The 20,246-nt window shown below is 46.5% G+C and overlaps 2 non-coding genes across 2 annotated transcripts; both read right to left on the bottom strand.

Annotated features, from left to right (window-relative positions):
• Window positions 1-4,814: 4,814 nt before the first annotated feature.
• Window positions 4,815-4,887, bottom strand: TRNAK-CUU (transfer RNA lysine (anticodon CUU)). Its single transcript has one exon. It is a non-coding gene; the product is annotated as a tRNA-Lys (tRNA).
• Window positions 4,888-5,308: 421 nt separating this feature from the next.
• TRNAT-UGU (transfer RNA threonine (anticodon UGU)) lies at window positions 5,309-5,381 on the bottom strand. Its single transcript has one exon. It is a non-coding gene; the product is annotated as a tRNA-Thr (tRNA).
• Window positions 5,382-20,246: the final 14,865 nt, after the last annotated feature.

The raw sequence follows: 20,246 nt of genomic DNA, 5'->3' as shown, positions 1-20,246 counted from the left end.
AGCTGACAGTTACGACAGCGCCCAAGCACGTTCGCCAACAGCTGCGGTTGATAGCGCACGCTCCGACTTTTCCGGCCCCGCAAGGACGACATTGCGTAACTTGGCGACATTTTCAAGGCTTTCGAGGTTGTTACACTTTGCTTGCCTAATCAATGGTCTCCTTTCTATCCCGTACCTCAACTTCCTGGAATACCGTCCTCCGTTTCCGTACTGCCACTGTCGTAATGTTTACGCTTTAACTGCCTAGTTTGCACAGACACATCATAGACTTTCTGCGCCTCCTGCTCGCTCGGAAAACAGCGTACTCATGTTCACCCTTTCCTATTTGCTCCTGTCACCGGCCCAACCTCGTCGCGTATCGAACAAGTCCTTGCGAAGAGAGGGCCCAGTGTTGATGTTGACGTAAGGCCTTGGAGAGCACACCCCTAGGCACTGAACGAAGGAGGCAGTGTACACGCTCAGTGGTCCTATGAAATTGGTCTTGTTTTGCTGTTCCTTTAAAGTCATGCCTTGAATTTGTTTACTATTCGCAACCCATGAAATTCGTTAATACACAATTCCTTCCTTGCGATCTGGCATTCAAGTTTGGTGCAAGTACGTTTTCTCAGAAAGAAGACAAAGTAAAAAATTAAGGCTCAGACACACGCACGTGCACAAATAAGCACGAGAAAACAACGTCTTGCGCGACGTGCTCTCTTTCAATGCAACCACGTTAGGAATCGCGTTAAGCGGGAAAATCTGCGTAGCTGACGTCCTCAGTGTGGGTGAAAGGGTTATGACATCAGACATGGAGATGCGAATAGCAAGCGAATATATCATCAGATAACGGGTGATTAGAAGTTCGTAACAGGCTACAAACGTCATTATGACATGAGAATATAAAGGATAAAGGTACGCTGAAAATCCGGGCAACTAAGTGGGTATTTAATCTCTCTCCCTTGGTCAGTGAGTGAGAGACGCAATTTCTAGGCCGTGCAAGCGCGTTCACAAGGCGGCGTTAAAGCGCTGCTTGATATGCATGCCTTGAGGAACTTCACGTAATGTGATATCTTACAGCGGTAAGCTAAGAGAATGTGTGTAATTAGTTGAGTGCCAATTAATAAAGCACTAAATAAGCGATTTACAAACTGTTATCCAAAGAGAACCACAGGCCGCCGAAAAGACCTGTTCTCGCTATATGCATCATTTTTTTTTAACGGAGACCATAAGTGGCCCTTCAATGTTTCCTGTGATATTCATGCAGCTCCTTGTTTTTAGAACTAGCTTGCAGAACAAGCTATCACGGCAATAAACGCTAACGAAGTACGTGTCTAGTGCAGCGTGCCCTTCTTATTATGTGCCTCCTTCTCCCTCCCCTCCTTGTGCCTTATGTGCCTCCTCCTCTCTTCCACTCTGCCCCCCCCCCCCCCCCCCCTCCTGGCCTCCATGAAGCAATATTTTGGTATATTATATAGTGAATGCCGCGTGCCAAGCATTACACTACCTTCTGCTTTCGGAAAGGAGATTTTGAGGGCGTTAGGTGTGATTCATTGTGTTGTGAAGCCAATCTGTGGACACGAAAAGAAAAAAGGCCAGTGGAGGCAGCCCACCCAGAGGCCTAAGTCAATCATGAGCAAACAAAACCATTACAGTTTTTTCTCGCAAATATACAAAAGAAGCACGAACAGAGAAGCTTTAAAACGAGGGGAGAAACACACTGCAAAAAAAAAGCCAGTGAGTGCGCCTAAGGCAATAGCGATTCAAAAAGTTATTTCATAATACTAAACTGAATTAAACTGATGTTCCTTTTGATGTGTTAGCATTACCATTGTTATCTGCACAGAAAATTGTTGTCACTTGTCTTAATCCTTGGGATGAAAAAGAAGGGCATAGTGTATACCCGCTGGCACCTCAACTGCGCCGGAATAGAAGGGAAAAGCACGTTAAATGAAGAGATGGCGCCAGCCCATACAGCTAAGTCAAGGCGGAGAAGCGTTCTGTGTAGTGTGTACTGGCGCTACAAATCAATTAGGGCCAAGGAAGCCTGAACACGCTGTTCAGTTAAGAGGTGGCTCCTCAACTTTCGAGTACAGGTTCCGTCATCTCTGTGAGCTGCCCTGGAACCCGTTTCACACGAATTAAGGGAGTTAATTCAGTTCACCTACACAAGTCTTGCTCTGCACATAGTCGGCCCTGACCGATTTGCATTCACTATCTCCCGGGTCTTCCACGCAGCACTGTGACTCGTTCGGAGTGGCACTGTGAGCGTTTGACGGCTTCAATTCGACTTCTTTTGGTGGGCTGGTCACAATAGCTGTGAGTATAGTCATTTCGTGCACAAAAATGGCTCATCCAATCGGAGTCGCACTGCCAACGCACATCTCCATCTCTCCACAAGCGCATGGGCCGTATCTCAGGCCTTTTAGAAATGTATTAGTAGTACATTGTGCGAACGTACCAAAGGACAAAACTGGGACACTATGCATTTCAGTGACTCCAGACCCTCCCCTTCCTCCCCTTCCGACATTCCGACACTGCGCATGCCAAAGCTCAATGGCAAGCTGTGGCAAAGAAGACTAATTAACTAAAAACTAAGCGCAGACGTCCCTGCAAAAAGATAAAGTGATATATATATATATATATATATATATATATATATATATATATATATATATATATATATATATATATATATATATATATATATATATGAAGGAAAGAAGCCAACAGTCGGCGAGGCCAAGGAAAGCGGTGGGGATGGTACTTTGTTTTTTTTTTTAAATGTTTACTTGGATAATCACAGAGATTAGTAATGTAATCTATTAGGGGAAAGATAATTAAACACAAAGTAGAAGAAAAAACAACGTGCCGATGGTGGGAACCGAACCCACGACTTCCGAATAACGCGTCCGGTGCTCTTCCAACTGAGCTACATCGGCCGCTGTCCCCCCTGCTACTTTCTTGGGTATTTATGTTGTCTGTATACGAACCTTGAGAGTGTTCACCAGCGCCACCCTCAGCCAAGGTGGCGGACGTGGAACGTCCTTTGTTACCGCCAGTGTCACGTAGAACGTGATCAAGAGGGAGGGCGAACGCTGTGCTAGAACCCTCTTACGCTACCTATGGCTTCAAGACTGCCAGAACCGAGACCCCCGTAAGCTACAAGCAGATCAATTAAGGGGAAATGAGGGTGCTCGTTATAATACATGAAGGAAAGAAGCCAACAGTCGGCGAGGCCAAGGAAAGCGGTGGGGATGGTACTTTGTCTTTCTTCAATGTTTACTTGGATAATCACAGAGATTAGTAATGTAATCTATTAGGGGAAAGATAATTAAACACAAAGTAGAAGAAAAAACAACGTGCCGATGGTGGGAACCGAACCCACGACCTCCGAATAACGCGTCCGGTGCTCTTCCAACTGAGCTACATCGGCCGCGGTCCCCCCTGCTACTTTCTTGGGTATTTATGTTGTCTGTATACGAACCTTGAGAGTGTTCTCCAGCGCCACCCTCAGCAAAGGCGGCGGACGTGGAACGTCCTTTGTCACCGCCAGCGCCACGTAGAACATGACCAAGAGGGAGGGCGAACGCTGTGCTAGAGCCGTCTTACGCTACCTATGGCTTCAAGACTGCCACAACCGAGACCCCCGTAAGCTACAAGCAGATCAATTAAGGGGAAATGAGGGTGCTCGTTATAATACATGAAGGAAAGAAGCCAACAGTCGGCGAGGCCAAGGAAAGCGGTGGGGATGGTACTTTGTCTTTTTTTTAATGTTTACTTGGATAATCACAGAGATTAGTAATGTAATCTATTAGGGGAAAGATAATTAAACACAAAGTAGAAAAAAAACAACGTGCCGATGGTGGGAACCGAACCCACGACCTCCGAATAACGCGTCCGGTGCTCTTCCAACAGAGCTACATCGGCCGCTGTCCCACCTGCTACTTTCTTGGGTATTTATGTTGTCTGTATACGAACCTTGAGAGTGTTCACCAGCGCCACCCTCAGCCAAGGCGGCGGACGTGGAACGTCCTTTGTTACCGCCAGCGTCACGTAGAACGTGATCAAGAGGGAGGGCGAACGCTGTGCTATAACCCTCTTACGCTACCTATGACTTCAAGACTGCCAGAACCGAGACCCCCGTAAGCTACAAGCAGATCAATTAAGGGGAAATGAGGGTGCTCGTTATAATACATGAAGGAAAGAAGCCAACAGTCGGCGAGGCCAAGGAAAGCGGTGGGGATGGTACTTTGTCTTTTTTTTAATGTTTACTTGGATAATCACAGAGATTAGTAATGTAATCTATTAGGGGAAAGATAATTAAACACAAAGTAGAAGAAAAAACAACGTGCCGATGGTGGGAACCGAACCCACGACCTCCGAATAACGCGTCTGGTGCTCTTCCAACTGAGCTACATCGGCCGCTGTCCCCCCTGCTACTTTCTTGGGTATTTATGTTGTCTGTATACGAACCTTGAGAGTGTTCACCAGCGCCACCCTCAGCCAAGGCGGCGGACGTGGAACGTCCTTTGTTACCGCCAGCGTCACGTAGAACGTGATCAAGAGGGAGGGCGAACACTGTGCTAGAACCCTCTTACGCTACCTATGGCTTCAAGACTGCCAGAACCGAGACCCCCGTAAGCTACAAGCAGATCAATTAAGGGGAGATGAGGGTGCTCGTTATAATACATGAAGGAAAGAAGCCAACAGTCGGCGAAGCCAAGGAAAGCGGTGGGGATGGTTTTTTTAATGTTTACTTGGATAATCACAGAGATTAGTAATGTAATCTATTAGGAGAAAGATAATTAAACACAAAGTAGAAGAAAAAAACAATGTGCCGATGATGGGAACCGAACCCACGACCTCCGAATAAAGCGTCCGGTGCTCTTCCAGCTGAGCTACATCGGCCGCTGTCCCCCCTGCTACTTTCTTGGGTATTTATGTTGTCTGTATACGAACCTTGAGACTGTTCACCAGCGCCACCCTCAGCCAAGGCGGCGGACGTGGAACGTCCTTTGTTACCGCCAGCGTCACGTAGAACGTGATCAAGAGGGAGGGCGAACGCTGTGCTAGAACCCTCTTACGCTACCTATGGCTTCAAGACCGCCAGAACCGAGACCCCCGTAAAGTACAAGCAGGTCAATTAAGGGGAAATGAGGGTGCTCGTTATAATACATGAAGGAAAGAAGCCAACAGTCGGCGAGGCCAAGGAAAGAGGTGGGGATGGTACTTTGCCTTTTTTTAATGTTTACTTGGATAATCACAGAGATTAGTAATGTAATCTATTAGGGGAAAGATAATTAAACACAAAGAAGAAGAAAAAACAACGTGCCGATCGTGGGAACCGAACCCACGACCTCCGAATAACACGTCCGGTGCTCTTCCAACTGAGCTACATCGGCCGCTGTCCCCCCCTGCTACTTTCTTGGGTATTTATGTTGTCTGTATACGAACCTTGAGAGTGTTCACCAGCGCCACCCTCAATCAAGGCGGCGGACGTGGAACGCCCTTTGTTACCGCCAGCGTCACGTAGAACATGATCAAGAGTGAGGGCGAACGCTGTGCTAGAACCCTCTTACGCTACCTATGGCTTCAAGACTGCCAGAATGAGACCCCCGTAAGCTACAAGCAGATCAATTAAGGGGAAATGAGGGTGCTCGTTATAATACATGAAGGAAAGAAGCCAACAGTCGGCGAGGCCAAGGAAAGCGGTGGGGATGGTACTTTGTCTTTTTTTTAATGTTTACTTGGATAATTACAGAGATTAGTAATGTAATCTATTAGGGGAAAGATAATTAAACACAAAGTAGAAGAAAAAACAACGTGCCGATGGTGGGAACCGAACCCACGACCTCCGAATAACGCGTCCGGTGCTCTTCCAACTGAGCTACATCGGCCGCTGTCCCCCCTGCTACTTTCTTGGGTATTTATGTTGTCTGTATACGAACCTTGAGAGTGTTCACCAGCGCCACCCTCAGCCAAGGCGGCGGACGTGGAACGTCCTTTGTTACCGCCAGCGTCACGTAGAACGTGATCAAGAGGGAGGGCGAACGCTGTGCTAGAACCCTCTTACGATACCTATGGCTTCGAGACTGCCAGAACCGAGACCCCCGTAAGCTACAAGCAGATCAATTAAGGGGAAATGAGGGTGCTCGTTATAATACATGAAGGAAAGAAGCCAACAGTCGGCGAGGCCAAGGAAAGCGGTGGGGATGGTACTTTGTCTTTTTTTTAATGTTTACTTGGATAATCATGGAGATTAGTAATGTAATCTATTAGGGGAAAGATAATTAAACACAAAGTAGAAGAAAAAACAACGTGCCGATGGTGGGAACCGAACCCACGACCTCCGAATAACGCGTCCGGTGCTCTTCCAACTGAGCTACATCGGCCGCTGTCCCCCCTGCTACTTTCTTGGGTATTTATGTTGTCTGTATACGAACCTTGAGAGTGTTCACCAGCGCCACCCTCAGCCAAGGCGGCGGACGTGGAACGTCCTTTGTTACCGCCAGCGTCACGTAGAAGGTGATCAAGAGGGAGGGCGAACGCTGTGCTAGAACCCTCTTACGCTACCTATGGCTTCAAGACTGGCAGAACCGAGACCCCCGTAAGCTACAAGCAGATCAATTAAGGGGAAATTAGGGTGCTCGTTATAATACATGAAGGAAAGAAGCCAACAGTCGGCGAGGCCAAGGAAAGCGGTGGGGATGGTACTTTGTCTTTTTTTTTTAATGTTTACTTGGATAATCACAGAGATTAGTAATGTAATCTATTAGGGCAAAGATAATTAAACCGAAAGTAGAAGAAAAAACAACGTGCCGATGGTGGGAACCGAACCCACGACCTCCGAATAACGCGTCCGGTGCTCTTCCCCTTTGTGTTTAATTATCTTTCCCCTAATAGATTACATTACTAATCTCTGTGAGTATCCAAGTAAACATTAAAAAAAAAAAGACAAAGTACCATCCCCACCGCTGTCCTTGGCCTCGCCGACTGTTGGCTTCTTTCCTTCATGTATTACAACGAGCACCCTCATTTCCCCTAAATTGATCTGCTTATATATATATATATATATATATATATATATATATATATATATATATATATATATATATATATATATATTGATTGATTGATTGATTGATTGATTGATTTGTGGGGTTTAAAGTCCCAAAGCGACTCACGCTAAAGATATATATATATAGCGTGCTTTTTCAATTGTAGTGGTGTTGTGTGTAGTCACGAGACTACCGCATAAGGCCCTAGTATTTGAATTAATCCCAATGCCGAAATTCCCTACTAAACGATTCGAATTAGGGTGGCTGTTGCAGACGCTAAATTGAAGCTCGCCCTCCGTATATACTGGTAGGCTGCCCTGCATGACCCCCCCAGAGCGCCAGCAATGGCTGGTCGACCACTCGTGCAGTTACTGCATCCTCAGCCAACGGGACTATGCTTCACTATGCTAGGTAGATCCGCTCTCCACGTAGGCTTCAATTGACCTTCTTGGAGCAGGAGGAAAAACTGTTGCTTTGCGTTTCAGGTGTCCACAAAAAAATGAGACAGATACTGTGCCTTTCCTTTCCTATAAACTAACACACAATGTCAGTGTGGGCTAACCATTGACCTTCAAGGACCCACAGGACAAAGTGGGGCTATAAATATACTGTGCCTTTCTTTCCCCAAAACGTCCGACCACTTGAAGTGCAACCTTGTGGACACCCTTGTTGTCGCCCCAGAAGGTCATGACCCTTTAACCTTTTGGTAGCCTTTGACCTTTCAAACTTGGAGCTTAGGAGAGAGTGTAAGGAGGCGGAGCACGTGATTAATCACATGGGAGACGTCACGTCGCTCCATCGCGCGATGGAAACAGCCATGACATCAATCGATGGGTATAACAACCAGGAGCAATCGCGCCTCGACTCAGAGCCAGCCATGGATGTCAGTTGCGATGATGCTGCGTTTAGCTCGTCGCACCGATGCCAATTAGATCAGGCTGTTCTACCAGGCCTAACCTTGCTGTCAAGCTTTTGCTGAATAACGTGTTGAACTATGCTAAGCCTCTGCTAATTTTTTAGTTGGGCGCTGGCCCGAAAGAACGAGCTAACCATTCGCTGATGCTAGCTGTGCGAAAATCGAAACGAAAGGCGAAGTCAACCAAGTAAGTGGCGCTCTTTATGCGTTCAGTTTCGGTTTTAGGTGAGCGTCTTTCTGCGGGCACCATTTCTTTTCCTCTTCGATTTAGCTATACCTATAGGGTATATGAATAGCACGTTTCAGTGCTGCGTGTGAAACAGACACACCAAATCGAATGGTTTAAGTGCCAATTTCTGTATTTCTGCTAATTAGTTTAATAATTAGGGCTTTATGCAATAGTATAGTGGTCGCACGTACCCACAGCTCGACTACGACAGAAGAAACATTTTAACTGATGTGTTGAATACTTTTTTTTTAAATTTTGGTTCGACTTATTAGGCTACAAAAATGTTCTGAGCGGACAACCTGTAAAATAATCACTTGTTAGCCGTGCACGGTAAGCAGCGAAATGGCTCTGCGATGTCGACAAAAAGTGCGTAACGATTTTCTTCTAAGCCCTGGATAAAGCATTGTCGCGGGCGCCGTGATCCTTCCTTATGGAGCAGGCATCGAACAAATCGTGCTTCCCTGCACGTTTGCATGCCCTTGAAACAAAGCCTCCGCAGAGAGCAGCTCAGCTTCGCAATCAGCACTGAAGGCAAAGATAGCGGCTCCTTCGAGTCTCGCTATTGCGATTAGCTTGGCTCTTGTAACGCCGACATGGAGTCGAAGGAGGCTGTCAAGAAAGGAAAGACGGTCTAGTGGCCCCACTCTGGGCAGACATGTCGTCGTGGAAAGCATGAAGACGGAGAAAACAGGAGAAGCAAGAAGTGGGAACAAGAATCTTGAAAGCAGGGGCGCAGTTGTTTGGACGCGCATTACGCACTCTATGGAGTGCACTAACACCATAGGCGTGCAACCTCTAATATATTTAGAATCATCCTTGAGGGCACCATGTTATAGCCGAGTGAACAGATTATTAGAGTAACTTTATATTTATTCTAACATACCTCTATGTTGTTCCTGACATAAACAATGCAGCATTGTTATACCACTTTGGGGTCCTTGTATTCTGTTCTCACTTCCAGGTCGACATGGCAGTTTAATTTCATGCCCATTCGTTCGACAAGCCTTGATCACTTGAATATAAAGTAATGAATTTGGAAATAGACTCGAACAGCGCGTCTGGTTTCAACGTATTGAAACGCTTTCGTTTAGTAGAGGTCGAGCCACCTATTCCAGGATCACAAAATGATCGATTTTAAACCGACGCCTTTTTGCCTAGTTTCGCTCCAAATCGGAGATATAATGATAAGGAAAATCGGCTTATGCAATTGGCGATCAATAAGAACGAGGTCGTAAGAGGTCATCATAAGCATTTCAGAGCGAAGCTACACACGAGACGTGAAATGAGGTCGCGATGGTGTCTATCATTTTATTTCTTTGCGCGGCGGGAGACAAAGGCGGCCTACCTATACTCGCATTGAACAATATCTATAGCTAGAGATCTGCATTGCGACCCTTGACACTGTGATGACGCTTCATGCTGCATTTATTATGCGCTTATATCGATTTATTACCTTCCCAATATGCGATCCCCGTCTTCATTGTCATTAACCGGATTATACCCACTGCAGGACGGAGACTTCTCCCATATCGCTCCAATTAACCCGGTCATGTGACCACCCAAACTTCCTAATCTCATCCACGCACATAACTTTCTGCCGTCTCCTGCCCTCTTTCCTTCCCTTGGTATCCAATTGGTTACCTTTAGCGACCAACAGTTATCCAGCCATTGCGTTGCATGCCCTGATCATACCGAATTTCTTCCTAATTTCCAGTAGAATGTCATGAACTCGAGTTTCTTCCCTGATACACTCTGCACGCTTCCTATGTAGTAAAGTTACACATACCATTTTCTATTGCACAGCTCGCTGCGTAGTTCTCAACTGAAGTTGATCTCTTTTCGATAGCCTCCACGCTTTATGCCCTATAGGTAAGAACCGTTAATATACAGTTCCTATATACTTTTCCCCCTAAGCGACGCAGGCAAGCTTCGAGTACCTACCAGATGTCTTCCACAGTATACTATTTCACCGCGATAATGCTAAAGGCTGGCGTTGCCGGGGTTAGGAGCGAAAAATAACGGGCATGCCTCTGGCAGGTGACAGTTCCTAGGTGACATGGCCGGGCACAGAGAGGTCGGCGGGTTGTATGACGTCATTGGACTACATGACAATGATGAACGGTGAGCATCATGGCACCAATTTCGGAGTATTAAGTGTTAATTGCATCTTATTCCCGATGTGCCAAGCAAATGAAACCTCTAAATCTCAGCTCCATCGGAGCTGCAGATATTTTTAGAACTGACGTTTTGGTTTCTTCGTGAACAGCTTGCTGGTCTGGCCACCAGCGTAGCCGGTGACGACACGAACTGACGCCGCGTCGTCTGCTGCATGTTCTGTGCGCGAGCAGCGTCAACCGCGGTTTCGCGAAGCCGATATGGCGGACTAAACAGCACTCATGCCGCTAACCGCGGTTACCGCAAAATGCTTTTCGATCTCTGTTGGCGCTTTTAACCTAGGCAATAACGGCGCCTGTAAGCGGGATTCAGAAGCACGTCGGCGCCTTAGTTCGAACGCCGCATGAGCTGGCCCGCTCGAACAAAGTACACACTCTACACTGAAAGGCGTCTCAAAAGCAACGAATAAAATGCGCATGGAGTTCCGTCCGACGGCGCTTTTGTTCAATCTTCGAGTACCACCCGACAGTGCAGCAGCGTACACATGGTATAAGGTGCGGCGCGCTACAAGGCACCCAATACCCTGATCATTTACGCTTCTCGTTGCCAGGCCCAAGTCTGACCCCGGCCGCATCATGAAAGTAGACATTAAACTTATGAGGCTTAGAGCACAGGATGCGACAAGTTTACAGCAGTGGTGACGCCCCCGAGCGCAGTGGACGACGGCGCTCTGGTCGTCTGCTTCTCCATAATCGTCGCTAAGCCTGCATTGCTTAGCATCGAAGCCACAGCGGACGGCACTTTGTAAGTGATCAGAGAAGCGTTTTAGTAAAACGGCCACTCGATCATGAAACTTCCTCTCAACACCATTGTTTTGTACTGAAGGAAATTATTATTTTTGGCGATGCCTTAGCATCGGAGCTAGCGTATAAGAACACGGGCACCGCACCGGCGGAAGGCTGTAAGCAAAAATCATCTTCATATGGCTCAACATTTCTTGAAAAGCATTTACTTTTTATATTCCCTTTTCCAAGGCCTAAAATAATTACTAGAAAAATAAAATTTAGCGTGCTTTTAATGCACAGGCTTAAAGAATCTGCCCTCATTTGGAGTTATGCTGGTCTTTGAGCAAGCGCAAACACAGTATTGTATCGCCAGCTTATCGAGCCGGCACAGCCACAGACGACGCGGAGTCAGTCTGTGACGTCACTAATCGTCTCAACATGGCGGTCGCTGTCGATGGGAGGAGCTTCGTTGTCTCGACTTCAGTCACTTCATTTGAAATAAAGAATGCGTCTAGGGTTCTCAAATTTCGGAAATAATTTAAGGTCCAGTATTATCTGCCAGACTACAAACGTGGATTGGATGACCATGGCATGACCCTTGTAATATATCTCAACGAGCATTGTCTGAATATGGTTTCGCCTTTTAGTCAAGAATATATAAAACAAAAGTTTCAGGCGATACTCGGCTCGTGGTCTATTCTATTTGACAGTAAACTATGTTGTCAACAAAGAGAGAGAGAGGAAATTGATTTAAGAATATTATGCGCCGATAGCTGACGGGTTTGTTGACACGTTCTAGCTAATGGAATCAGTCAGAAAGACGCAGTAAATGAACTAGGTGGTTAAATTAAACATGTTGTAGTGCCTACACATAAACTACACATGCTATGTGCACGCATTCACATGAAGTTTCTGGCTATCTAGCAGCTCGTTGTAACCAGCGATAGTGGGTACACGGCACCTTGCAGCCGGGCGCCATTGCGCCGCGGCAGTCGTCGAAACCAGAAGGCCCGAATGCCGGCTATGGCAGAAGGGTCACATTATCAAATATGGCAGCCCCCATGCTCTCGCGCTCTAAAAGGTATGCATGTTCACACGGCTTGGTTGAAGCGGTGCTTTAAATCGACGTCGGGTGGTATTTCACACTATGTGGTGGCTTGCGACTGTATGCGAATCAGTATGTGTGATATAACAAACATTAAGGGATTAGTGGAAGTAAGTGAGTAGTAAAGTGCATGAAAGCGAAGGAGCATCTGCAAGCAGAGCCAGCATATGGAAGCCATCTACACTGCCGCCTCATAACTTATAAGTTGGAGCTATTAAGGGCGCAATATATATCAATAGTTATTTTATTCTCGTTAGTCTGATCTCCGGCCTCTGCCTGGCCTAAGAAGATGTTTTTCTCTTACCGGTTACAATGTGTTTTCCTTTGTTGTAAAGTGCGGGAAGCATATGCGTGTATTAAGAAGTAGTTAAATAAACTGTTAGCCAAGGTTTTAGCTGATCCCGGACGTATTCAGTAAATGATTAACTCCCGTAAAGTTACAACATTGCTTGATTTTTGCTTTTTACTTCATCGAACGCTGTAGCGGCCTGATGGGGAAAATTGGCCATCAGTCAGGCGCACAAGTCTGCGTGGTCTTCACAGTGCGGTCGAGACTTGCATCACAGAGCTTCGTGTGGAAACACGACATCCACCGTGGTCCAGCCAACTGCTCACCCGCTACGCCCCACTTGCCTTCAGCAGAATTGATCACCGCCGACGCTGTGAAATATATTAACTGCAGGAGCACAGGGTCAAGATATGGAGGTGCTATTTTTTTTTTGTCAATAAGGTTGTGAGATATCTGGCGCCATGCTGTTGCTGTGCAAACAAAAAGAGGAAAAAAGCGGCTAGCAGGAATCATCAACGCCCTGAGCAGCGTGTCTGTGGGATGCGGTCAACCCTGCACTGTCTCCGAGAGCTCACTTCGATTGTGTATCCTGCTCTGGGTGTTACGTGTGCTTATAGGCCTCGGTGAACATTCGCGGAGCCCTTGAACGCACGCGTCGTTTTCCATCCGTTATCGGTAGGCTACGCGCTTTTGTTTATTGCATTAGGTCTTGTGGCAGTTTCAACAACCGGCAGCAGCCGCACAAGACATTGGCCCCGGGGTGTTGTAGGTTTCAGTGTCTTCTTTCTGGGCTTCGCGCAATGCCTGCACCTTTACATCTCCTATGGAGGTTACGTACACCTGGGACCTGAGGCCCGTATAAAGCGCCGCGTTTAAATCTACGGAGGAATCCAATTTGCTAAGCAAAAAAAAAAAAAAAAAAAGAAAAAGAAAAGAAAACGAAACGAAGCAGGGGAGGAAATAAACGGAGGTGAAGTTTGTGTTTCAGCTTCATTTTCCTTCTTTTCATTATCTCCCTAGAGCAGCCGCGTCAGCGCACTCGAAAATGACGAAGCGCCATAAAAAAAAAAAAAAGAGTAAAGTGCACTAAAATGGCGGACCAGTTGTGCACACAGCGTCGACAGAAAGATGGCAAGTTGCACAGCAAGAAAAGGAGGGGCACGCATCGCCACTATATTTGCGACTCACTTATTGGTATGGTTTATGACGATTAACTAACGAAAGTGACTCAAATCTAGAGAGACGCTTTACGGGAGGGCTGCACAGATTTCGACCACCAGGGGTTCTTCAACGTCCACTGACATCGCACAGCACACGGTCGCCTTGCTCTTCGCCTCCATAGAAAAAAGCAGTCGCCGCGGCCAGGACAGCGACTCAGTTATTATCGGCACTCCCCTCAGATTTAAATGTGTTCCGTGCGCACACACAGATACGCAGCTACCCCGAGAAACTGTCAAAAGATAAATAACCCTACTGAAATAGAAGAAAAACCAAGTAGACTGTACAGTAATTACAAAACAATAGAGTGCCATTGCTGCTGCCTCAGCAACCGCTTCCTTTTTCCTTCACAGACCTACCGATACGAACTGCATACAAAGTTAGCGCCCCTCTCTTCCCCCCCCCCCCCCCCACACACACACCCACACATACACTGACCGTGATATGACTGCTCCGCCGGCGATTGGTGGTGAGATAATAACAGAAATAATAACGAAGAAATGCTTAGAAAAGAATACAGACACAGTTGTGCTCGGGCTCTCTTATCTGTTTAGAAGGCCGCGACGAAGACGAGATCAGGGCGCGTTCAGCGCTCCCGCCAGAGGGCACCGCACTCTCCCGCCATCATCCATCCGACCGCCTCTTGGCCGCGCATGCCACCGGCTCACGTCTGATATCGGCGGTGCGCGGGGGATAATAAAAGTGCAGGCGCGAATACTGCTGACCGCACCGGTGCCACCACTACGCTGGGAGTCACGTCGAAGCGTCAGAAAAGTGCTAACGATTCCGCTGGGAGCCGCTCCACGGCCAGACTTTCTCCTCCGCTCCGCGCTTCGCGGGGGCAACCGCCTCGGTGAGAGGGGAAAGCATGCTGCGTGGAAAATTTGGACGCTCTGTGGACGCCGCAGACTTTGTAAACGAGAAAAGGCGATCTTGATTGATTGATGCACTTCATATAAGCTGCGAGTGCGGAGCCTTGCTCTCGTCCGCATTTTCTACTTTATTCTTCTCGTCTTTCCATCGTTTCTTTATGCCCCGTAGGCCAAGCAATATAAATCGAGCTCGTTTTGCTAGTGCAACAAAAATTAAAACACAGTCGGTCGTGCGTTGCCCCGCCGAAAACTCTCTCGGACAGATTCCGAGTGTCGCGGTCGTCTTTGGTTTCGTAATATATTTTATCCTTTCATAAGGAACGCAGAACAAGAACGACAGCGCAATGAAAAAAAAAAAAAAAAAAAAGCCACCTTGCAGGCGTGTGGGAAGATTCGTGAGAAGGAATTACCCAGAGGTGCGCTCACGGGCTTTATGATGTCGTCGGAAAGAGCCTTGGAATGTTTCTTCGGGCATCGATGCATCGTGCTTGCTGGATTTAGGTGTTTCTAGGAAATATTTTTTACGACCAAGGTCGCTTATTTTCTAGCTGCTGTTTCTGTGGTCTGCAAGCTTGCGGAAGTAATAATAATTAAAAGAAACATATTTTTAGGAAGGCTAATGTAAGGGCACTACAACTGACTCCGTAGCGTGCTCAAGGCATTGAGCAGTTATATTCACGCGGTGGCACGCTAATCGGTACCAATTTAAAGCGACTGGCGTTTTGCTCACTTCCATGCAAGCACATGCGGAACATTAACACCGCACCAAGTTACTGAAAGGAAGTCTACCCATAATATTAAATATAGGCATGGGCCTAAAACAGAAAGTTGAGAATATTGAGTACTATTTCTCCAAAGACGCTAGCTAAACAATGCGACACCGTGTGATTTGCCATGCATGCTTATTTCAACCGACTAAATTTATAGCTGGACAACCAGCTTAAAGGTGATACCGAAGGCGACTTTTTATTTCAGGAACGATGAACAAACTCAAGTTATGGAAAGAAAGGATATTTTATGATAAACACAGAAAAACCCATCGCGCTGCTTTCATTTTATTTAAAATAGACTAGCGCATAAGACGAGGGCAATGAAATAGGAAAAGACCCAATACGAGCGCTAGTACTCTTCCCGTCTCTTTCTCGTCCTACGTCCTCTGCACCAGTCTTCTTCAAATAATCATGACACACCAACTAGGCTAGCTTTCTGCCTTTACTGCTTTCAGCTCCTTGACACGAAGACATTTTAAGCTGCTTCACGACGTGTACAGCTGGGCCATGATATATAATGAAATGAAGCGGCAACATCTGACTAACGAGTGACTAACCTGTTAAGAAAATAGAGAACGTCATGCGCGGAATTATTTTGAACCCTGCCGTTTATAGCATGCTAATCACTAGAGAACAACGTTCGCAGCCTGTTGAGCTGACTTTCTTTATGCCATTCCTGTGTTCTTGTTTAATTCAAGGTTTTGTCTGTTTTCAAAGCACGCCCGGTTTCGCGGCTTAGAGTTGGCGTCATTCGCTGATCTTTTCTGCCCCTGCGAGACCAAGAGGAGGCTTTAATTGACTTGCCTTCTAAGCCCTCACGTTGAATCGGCGCGCGTAGCCAGCTCGTGCCCCGCGCCCGTTTGCTTGTTCCTGTCGGCGTCGCACGGATACAAAGAGCACTGCGGCGTGCGAGGGACGGAGGCAGCCGGCAGACAACCATATAATCAGGAACTGGAGCTCTCTGGCCATATATTTCTTTTTTTTGTGTGTGTGTATGTGTGCCGAGTGTGTATTGTTAAGATACACCAGACGACCCCGGGCGCGTGCTTGTACTATGACCGAGACTGAATGTTTGAATCCTGCCGGCTACACTGTAAGCCGAAAATATACCCAAATGAGAACAGGATTATTCTCTTCTAGCGCATTTTCCGGTAGCGCATGACATTATTGTGTTAAATTGGAATAACACCTTTTTCTCCTAGGGACTTCTTTCACGCGGAATGGGAAGATTTCTTACTTCGTTCAAGGACTTGGTACGGCGAAGAAAAGGAGCGTTTATTCGTGCCCTCAGGGAGGCTTTCATATATACCCCCCGAGAATTCATTTTGCAGCAATTAAGGGCTTGGTGTGGAAACCACGCAGATCTATGTTAATCACTCAGAGAGGCAACAATTTTCTGTCGCCTCTTTAGGCTCGAACATTTCTTGAACCTGCTACAGCTTGGGAGTCTTTGGGGAAGAGCCGAAGCGATATCATGCAAAAATTTTATTCCAGTGCACATTTTGCGCTAACTGCAGTACACATTACAGTAACACAGTACGGTGATGTATTCTAGACGCTCAGAGGGATGTGAATGGAGGAAGGAGAAGGAGAAGCTATAACTGTCTCTTCACGAGTCAATGAACCGCCTTTCCGTGGTGGGATAGAAGTTCAAGAATATGGGAGAAGTGGCAGGTTCAATTAGGGAAGGGTGCCCAAGGAAACAAGATGATATCGCGCCCACCGGAGGTGTAGGTGAGGACGAAAGACCAGGATGCAGATATCACTCGAACTATCAGCCGGCGTAATCTGATGAGGTATACAAGATGGCGCCACCGCAAGCCATTTCCAAGGAAAAGCGGCGACGACAGGGAGTGACCGAAGCGGGAGAAGCATTATTCATGCGAATACAACAGTGTAGCGCCAGAGGCTTAGGACAGGCGAAGTGCCAGAGCAATGGACACGCCTGCACACATTGCCACTCCTCAGCATGCAGAGGAGACTTTCTACCCTGGAGCTAAGATTCGTCAGAGTGGATCTGCCTGAGTGCTCAAACCGCCCCAAGCACCGGTGGCCGCCACAGCGCCGCTGTCAGAAGGGTTCGAGCAGCGGTTCGAGGAGTTGGGTAATTCATTAAACAGATGCACTGAGGTCAAATGAGAGCCTTGATGTTGAAGCCACCTGCAACAACCACACCGAAGTATCCGTCACAGTTTTGAGATAAAATTCTGTAAGTAGTAAAAGAAAAAAAATCACACGGTATACGAAGGAATTCAACAGCCTTCGCAACCGAGAAAATCATAGCTAATGATCTTAGTTTCTCTTCTTTTTGGAATTTGTGTGTTTTGATCAATGTGAAATTATTAGTATAATCATCCTCGCTTCAAAAATGATTTATTACAAAAATGTCATAATATAATATGGGAGTTGCATTAACGTGTTTATATTGCAACAAAAACATTACTATTCTAATGATGGCTTTTTAATGTTGTTTTAATGTTTTAAACTAAAAAAAATAATATTATGTGTGTTATTATAAGCGCGAATGCGTTATTTAACGTTACAAGCAAACGTTTTTTTAATTATAGTCTTCTACACATTATTAAGTGCTTGAATCATATGCTAAATACTATAAATAAATTTCAAGAGCTGGGTCATGGAACTGTTTGCACTTTCCTTATAACAAATATATATATTTTTTTTTACCAGCACCCCACTGCAAATAACCATCTCAGATTGTGCCTGCTCTAGAGTTCTAGAGTTTGTGCACAGCACCTTGAGTTTCTTCAAAAGCTTCGTTTATTACCAGTTAACCCCTATCCCTTATGAGATACCGCTCAGTGATGGCAATATAAGCTGGACTCTGGTGTTTGTCTGAAGACGAGTGTATAAGATGCAGGTTGCTCTGTACTGCGGAGCTCAAGTTTCACCCTCATTACTGGTATTTGGAAAACGTTCAAGTTGGGCACGTTCGCCCATAGAGGGCCAATAATGTGCCAGTGCGGGCGGGCAGGCGGGTGAGCAGGCGGACAGGGCGAAAAATGGCGTGTCACCGCGCGGCATTTTTGGGTGTTCCAGTACCTAAGTTAAGTCGAAGAGTAATAGTGAGAAAAACATTTGTCAGTGCATAGTTTTAGATCATCGCAGTCACCTACCGTGATCCGCTACCGCGCGGACATGCTGCGTCTGTGCAGTGGTAGATGCGCACTCCTCGGGACTATCTGCCCATGCACTGATAGCTCCGTGGTATAGCTAAGATTGCATTAAGGATCCCAGTATGCTTTAACTGCATTTAAATTTTATTCCGCAGGTAGAATCACACAACTCTGCTTGAGTCGCACTGGTGCGGCGACGGTGGCATGAAGTACGCATTGCCGCACCCAGTACGACGTACTATCGAAGTGTTGACTTCAGCGTCGAAGCAGCACAGCTTCGCTGGCGTCGTGCGTTGTTCGTGTTCCGCATATCACCTGCGAGGCATAGAAGCTACGATGCACAACTTACGTTGCGGGCCATTGAAGAATTAATTTTTGCTCGGAATAGCAATTAGATGCAGCCGAATCCCGGCCTCGGCGACAGCTTTTCGATGGAGGCGAAAAGCAAGGCGCCCGTGTGCTGTGCGATGTCAGTGCACGTTAAAGAACCCCAGGTGGTCGAAATTTCCTGAGTCCTCCACTACGGCGTCTCTCATAGCCTGAGTTGCTTTGGGACGTTAAACCCCACAAACCAACCAATTAGATGCAGCAGTCCTTAGTGTCCCTTTAAGTTGGCTTTTCCACGTTGGACATATGCATGAGGCTCAGCCGTCTCTTTTTGATAGGGCAACGAGGCGAACCTCAAAACCAGCGCCCACGTAACTTCGCGATAGCATGCCGTTTCACTTCGGCCGATCAAGAACGGGAAAGTCGACAGCGTGGGGCCGTGTGGGAACGTTTATGGCGGGTGCATTTCATAGCTGCCCTTCATACCACGGGGTAAGCAGAGCAAATCTGTGTAGGCTGTAGGCCTACTTCGGTTTTATGTTTTCATGGCACGAGCTGACAACAGGCCCGGCCAGGACGATGCCCACCCGTATAAATATATGGTAAGAACTGATTCAAGAACTGTTGGAAGAAATACTCGTACGCGTACGCGATAGCGCATACAGCTCCTTCCGATTGGTCGACAGACAGATGATGCCACAACCACATGGCCTCGCACAGGAGTTTCAAACGCCCCACATTCAAATGAAGCTGGCAGGCTAGATGAGGGTCCAAACGAAGTCAACGTTTTCGTATAGTATCTGATAGAGGTATTCTTTAGCTTCTAGCTTTTTTTTATTGCTTCTATTTCCATGGAAATAAAAGCAATTCAATCAAGTAGAAGCAGAAATAGAAGAAGAAAAAGAAATAGGATAGTAGAAGAAGAATGGGAGAAATAGAAATAGAATAGACGAAGAAGAAATAGAAGCAATTTTGTCAAGTAAATTTGTAACCGTAAGGGTTGGAGCCTGATCCCTCTGCATTCCACGTGGGGCCGCAACGCATAGGCCACGAAGAGTCGTTGGCACCGAGAATGTTAGAGGGACAACTACTGAACGCTTATTGCTGCGTGTTACTAACGTGTGCTCTTGATGTGTGTAGTCATGCTGAATTATTACGATAACATCAAAAAATAATGTATAGAAAGAATGTTTTTGAAAAGGAATGAAAAAGCGGCGTTAATTGCGCTATAGCGTCTACTGTTAAGGGGAACCTTAAGCGTATCCTCCTAATTTTTTCCGCTAGTGCTATCTCACGCAGATGTAGAAATACACGTCGTAACAAAGAACTTTGTGTTGAATAAAGTACAGACCTTTGGATGCAGGCTTGGCGTAGAATGCTCGCGTTTTCATAAAATATAGCAGCAGATAGCAAGATTCGCCTTTTGGCGCGGTTCAGTGCAACAGGCAC

This window comes from Amblyomma maculatum, chromosome 1 (assembly GCF_055883805.1).
Source record: "Amblyomma maculatum isolate TAMU_Amacu chromosome 1, ASM5588380v1, whole genome shotgun sequence".
NCBI lineage: Eukaryota > Metazoa > Arthropoda > Arachnida > Ixodida > Ixodidae > Amblyomma > Amblyomma maculatum.
This window is presented reverse-complemented; position numbering and strand designations above follow the sequence as displayed.